This window comes from Lepus europaeus, chromosome 5 (genome assembly GCF_033115175.1).
Source record: "Lepus europaeus isolate LE1 chromosome 5, mLepTim1.pri, whole genome shotgun sequence".
Classification (NCBI taxonomy): domain Eukaryota; kingdom Metazoa; phylum Chordata; class Mammalia; order Lagomorpha; family Leporidae; genus Lepus; species Lepus europaeus.
The window spans coordinates 27,034,320-27,040,338 of record NC_084831.1 but is presented as its reverse complement, the minus strand read 5'-3'; the positions used below and the strand labels follow the sequence as shown (position 1 = coordinate 27,040,338).

The 6,019-nt window shown below is 48.8% G+C and overlaps 1 protein-coding gene across 1 annotated transcript in view; it reads left to right on the top strand.

The window, feature by feature from the left end:
• DLGAP3 (DLG associated protein 3) overlaps positions 1–6,019 on the top strand; it is a 116,281-nt gene that overhangs the window by 14,125 nt on the left and 96,137 nt on the right. The window lies entirely within an intron of this gene.

Genomic DNA, 6,019 nt, shown 5'->3' with positions numbered 1-6,019 from the left:
GGCCAGAGCACAGCACGGAAGGTGAGGCCTGAGAAGTCCCAGCCTGTGCCGGTCTGATCTGGCTGCTGTGACAAATACACCATGGATGCGGGAGGGAGGCTTCAGCAGCAAAACTTTTACTCCCTAGTCTGCAGGCCGCAAAATCCAAGGTCAGTGCGCCAATGGATCTAGTGTGCGGTGAGGGCTGACTTCCTGGCTTTCCGATGGTTGCCATTCATTATTTTCTTCACCTGGCAGAGGGGGGGAGGGGGCTCTTTCTCATGTATCTTACAAGGGCACTAATCCCAGAGAGAGAGAGAGAGAGAGAGAGAGAGAAAGCCTTTCATCCACTGGTTCGCTCCCCAAATGACCCCAACAGCCCGCCAAAGCCAGGAGCCAGGAGCTTCCACATGGGTGCATGGGCCCAAGCACTTGTGCCATCTGAGACGCTGCCCACCACCTTTGTGATGCCTGGGATTAACAGCGATCATGACCCAGGCCGCCCCATACCTGCTGATCAACTGAAAAAGCAGGCAGCAGACAGCCTGGGCAGGCTTCAGCCTCCGGGAGACTTCACTTTCATGCCTATCTGGCTGCTGTCCAGACCCCTGTAGCTCCAGGCAGAAGCGCACGAGCTGAGCCCGGCCTTGGTGACATCCAGAGGACTGCAGATGTTGACCGTGCTGGCCACACGGTCCGAGTGCGGGAGCCCCACTGCTCTGGCTGGCTCTTGGCTGAGTGGGACTGCCTGGCCTTTTACTATCCTCGACAAAAAGTACATAGAGTCACTTGGGGACTTCACATCTCCTGCCTCCCAGCGCATCGGGGAGGAGGCATGGAGCCCCTTCTCTGATCTCCTGCAGGTGCTGGCTTGAGGTTTCCAGAAGACTCGCCGATTGTGTTGGGGGAGCTAGTGTTCCCACTCCTGGGCCAGGCCCCTCCACCACCCTGCAGACCCCAGCAGTGACTGGTGGCCGTCTGGCTGGCCCACCTTTCCAGGTGGTCCCTTTCTCCCTAGGTGCTGCAGAAGCACAGAGGACCCTGGCTTGAGCTATAGCCAACCAGTGTATGGTAATCTTTTTGCCAATTCTTTTTGGCATCTTGGTGCTGATCTCCATCTTTGGCTGGGTCATGGCTTCAAAAACTGGCCCCTGGCACCACCACTGCCCGATGGCTTTTGTGCCCTGGAGATTTCTGGGGTCAGGCCTTTGCCTACCGAAGGGGATAACCCACCTGGCATTCACAGGAATGCCACAGTGACAGGCCACTGGAATTGGCCTTGGTCCAGGCCTTCCTGGCCAGGGCAGCCCGACTTGGGGCCTGGCTTGTCTCTACAGCCCCTCACCCACGCTCTGACTTACTGTGTGGCAGCCACGCCTTGCCCTGGCCACCATTACCCAAGCCTTCTTTCTTTTTTTAAGATTTATTTATTTATTTGAGATAGAGTAATAGACAGAGGAGAGACAGAGAGAGAGGTCTTCCATTTGCTGGTTCACTCCCCAAATGGGCCCTGGACTGATCTGAAGCTAGGATCCAGGAGCTTCCTCCAGGTCTCCCACGAGGATGCAAGGGCCCAAGTACTTGGGCCATCTTCCACTGCTGTCCCCGACCCAAGCCTTCTTCTCCCAGGCTGACTGAGCCTCAGAAGGAACTTGACCAGGAGCAGGCCTTGCTCTCCCAGTCTCGTTCCCATCCTGACCCCTAGTCAGTCTTCTCGCCTACCTCCTCCTGTGGACTCCAGTCTGGAGCTCTTCTATCTCCTCACACTGGCTGATTGTCTAAATTACTGTTTAGAAATAAAAGGAAATTTTTACACCAAAAAAAAAGTTTTGAGAGCAAAGACAAGATCGTGGTGCAGATCTTGAGGGAAGTGGCTGGAGGGGTGCAGGGATTCTTACATACTTGGCTCATGCTCCTCACATCCTCCACCCATCAAGGGGGAAGGCAGCTTTGGCTAAGACCCTGTTCTTCCAGAACACATGGCCAACTCCAAGACCCCACCTAGCACTGCGAAGGTCAGTGTGAGGCACCTTGCCTGAAAACCACATTACTGGGATCTGCGTCGTGGTGTAGCTGCTAAAACCTCTGCCTGCGATGCCAGCATCCCATATGGGCGCCGGTTCAAGTCCTGGTTGCTCCACTTCTGGTCCAGCTCTCTGCTATGGCCTGGGAAAGCAGTAGAAGATGGCCCAAGTCCTTGGGTCTCTGCACCCACGTGGGAGACCTGGAAGAAGCGCCTGGCTTCATCCTAGCCTAGAGTTGGCCGTTGCAGCCATTTGGGGAGTGAAGCGGCGGATGAAAGATCTCTCTCTGTGTCTCTCCCTCTCTCTCTGTAACTTTGACATTCAAATACATAAAGAAATCTTCAAAAAAGGGTGCCTGCCTTGACCCCAGGCTCCCCAGGGGAGCTCTAAGGTGGAACTTATGTTTCCCATCAACCTATCCAGTGAACATGAGCAGCCCTACTGAGATCTACTCCCACACTATGATTTAGGTCTCCAGCCCACCATCTTCTCAGGGAGCTCAGCTTGTTAAGAAAGGTAGCACTCGACTTGGGTAAAGGTGTGGATGGATTTAGCTTACTGGGCAAAGGCATTTCTTAGGAGGATGAAAATATCCTAACTTTAGCTTTGGTGATGGTCATATAAATCTGTAAATGTACTAAAACAACTATACACTTTGAAGGGGAAGTTTTGGGACATGTCAATTCTTTTTTTTTTAATTTTTTTAAAAAAATTTTTATTTATTTATTTATATATTTTTTTTATTTTTTTGACAGGCAGAGTGGACAGTGAGAGAGAGACAGAGAGAAAGGTCTTCCTTTTGCCGTTGGTTCACCCTCCAATGGCCGCTGCGGTAGCGCGCTGCGGCTGGCACACCATGCTGATCCGATGGCAGGAGCCAGGTGCTTCTCCTGGTCTCCCATGGGGTGCAGGGCCCAAACACTTGGGCCATCCTCCACTGCACACCCTGGCCACAGCAGAGAGCTGGCCTGGAAGAGGGGCAACCGGGACAGGATCGGTGGCCCGACTGGGACTAGAACCCGGTGTGCCGGCGCCGCAAGGCGGAGGATTAGCCTACTGAGCCGCGGCGCCAGCCAGGACATGTCAATTCTATCTCAACAAAGCTGCTTATCTCTAGACACAACATCACTAAAAATTAATAGGAGATGGAACATAGACCTAAATGTGAAAGGTAAAATGATATCGCTTCCAACAAACAAACAAGCCAGAAAACCCCCAAAACCATTGGAAAATATCTTCATAATCTTGAAGAGGGTAAAGATTTCTTAAACAGGATGGAAGAAGAACTAACTATAGAAGGAAGGCTGGCCATTTTGCTTTCATTGAAATAAACTTCTCTGCAATAACTTACAAAGTTAAGAGAGCATAAAGGCAAATTGCGACAGAGATGTCTGCAACACGTATTTTGGAAGTCTGATTCATAACTGGAATATATAATCAACTCCTTCAAATCAATCTAAATAAAGACTGACAACCCAAGTTTCAAAAGCATAAAATATGTAGGTGAGGGCCAGCGCGTGCAGCAGTAGGCTAATCCTCCACCTGTGGCGCCGGCATCCCATATGGGCACCAGTTCCAGTCCCAGCTGCTTCTCTTCCAGTCGTACTCTCTGCTGTAGCCTGGGAAAGCAGTAGAAGATGGCCCAAGTGCTTGGGCCCCTGCACCCGCAAGGGAGGACAGGAAGAAGCACCTGGCTCCTGGCTTCGGATTGGCTCATCTCCGGCTGTTGCAGCCATTTGGGGGAGTGAACCAATGGAAGGAAGACCTTTCTCTTTGTCTCTCCCTCTCACTGTCTGTAACTCTACCTCTCAAATAAATAAATAAAAAAATATTTTAAAAAAATACATAGGTGGACGTTTGGTGCAAGAGTTAAACCACTGCTTGGGACCCTGGCGTCCCGTATCAGAGTGCATGGCTTCAAGTTCTGGATTCCAGCTTCCTATTCACATGCACCCTGGGACACAACTGGTAACAACTCGAACACCTGAGACCCTGCCGCCCACATGGGAAGCCTGAGTTGAGCTCTGGGCTCTTGGCTTTGTCCTGACGCAGCCCTGACTGTTGTGGGCATTTGAGGAGTGAGGCACCAGGTGAGAGATCTCTCTGCCTGTTTGTTTCTCTCTCTCTCTCTCATCCCCATCTCTCTCTGTCTTTCAAATAAAATGAAAATAAATAAATAAATTTGCAAAGCTATAAAATACTTGAATAGACAATTCACAAAATAAGATCTCCAAATGGCTCATGAGCATTTATTAAATTGTTTAAAATCATTAGCAATCAAGTAAAAGCAAATTCAAACTACAGTGCAATACCACCTCCAAGCCGTACAATTTTAGAAGGACTAAAATTAAAGAACTGGTAATTCCAAGAATTGGTAAAGATGTAGACAAACTAGAAGTCTCATATATTGCTTATAAGCATATAAATTTTTGTAAAGATTTTTGCCAGCCTCTGGTAAAGCTAAATAAACATCTACTGTATGAGTGGACGGTCAGTTCTTGGGTGTAGATCAAGATGAGTGTGTATGTCCACATAGCATTTTAATAGCAATGTTATTAAACAATCGGAAGCAAATTAAATGTAACCCAAGAGCAGAATGGATGACTAAATTCTGGTATAATCACATCTGGAATACTACATAGCAGTGAAAAAGAATAGCAGCCTGTGAGGACTTCTAAGGAGATAGACCCCTTTTGCCTCAACTGAAGGGGGCTACTGGCTGGAACCCTCCAGTGTCTTTCCTAACATCTGGATAGTAGTAAGCAATTATAAGTTCCTAACTATTAAAAAAAAGTTCTAGTTAGTCCCCGTGGTTCCTGTGTTCCAGGCCTTGGTCAAAGCATTTCATATTTATTTACTCATTACTCAGTATTTATTCACAAGAATTCTAAAAAAGTAGATGCCCTGGTCACCCCAATGTCGCTGATGAGGAGCCTCTGGACAGAGAGATTAAGAAGATTGTCTGAAACATCAAAATATTGCAAGAAGATCAAAATGTTAGAATTAGGATTCTCTCGTAAGTCTGCGAGAAGTGCAAAAATCTACTGGAAACCCAATTCTTGGTTCAGAAAATATGGTCACCTGTCCAGCTCCAAATTTTCCCTGTGGTTCTTTTTTTTTTTTTTTCTTTTGACAGGCAGAGTGGATAGAGAGAGAGAGACAGAGAGAAAGGTCTTCCTTTTTGCCATTGGTTCACCCTCCAATGGCCGCTGCAGCTGGCGCATCGTGCTGATCCGAAGCCAGGAGCCAGGTGCTTCTCCGGGTCTCCCATGTGGGTGCAGGGCCCAAGCACTTGGGCCATCCTCCACTGCCTTCCCGGGCCATAGCAGAGAGCTGGCCTGGAAGAGGGGCAACTGGGATAGAATCCGGCGCCCCAACCGGTACTAGAACCCAGTGTGCTGGCGCCGCAAGGCGGAGGATTAGCCTGTTAAGCCACGGCGCCAGCCTTTTTTTTTTCCCCCCTGTGGTTCTAATCCTATGTGGGGAAATTAGTTACATGATGGTGCCCAAAGGAAGTAAGGTGGGCGGAATCCAAAGTTGTTTACCACTAAAACTAATTGGCTGCACAACATCAGGGGAGGTAACAAAACTAGTAACAAGTGTATAGACATATGGCTAGTCCTATAGAAATCCCCCCGTAAAATGACCGTTTAAGTGATTGGTTGGTCCTTAGCCCGGCCCCAATGACTCTGCAGTTTTGTGCTATAAAAGGTTCTGTTTCGCACGAAGTAAATGAGTCCTTGCTAGACTTGGCTCCCCGCTGCGTCTGATTGTCTCCGGGATCGGGAGGCTGGGGAACGGGCGAGCGGCGCACTTACCTTTCCTCGGACCCAGTCCATCCTTGTACGGGTGGACTAAGACCCAGCAGTTCTAATCCTATAATCCCAACCAAGCACTAGAAATAGTCTCTTGTATGTTCCAGAAGCATCTCCAGCTCAGCATGTTCAAAATTAAAGTCATAATTTTTTCCTCCAGACTTGCTTTTCTTCCTGTTCCTTTTTTTTTTTTTTAATTCG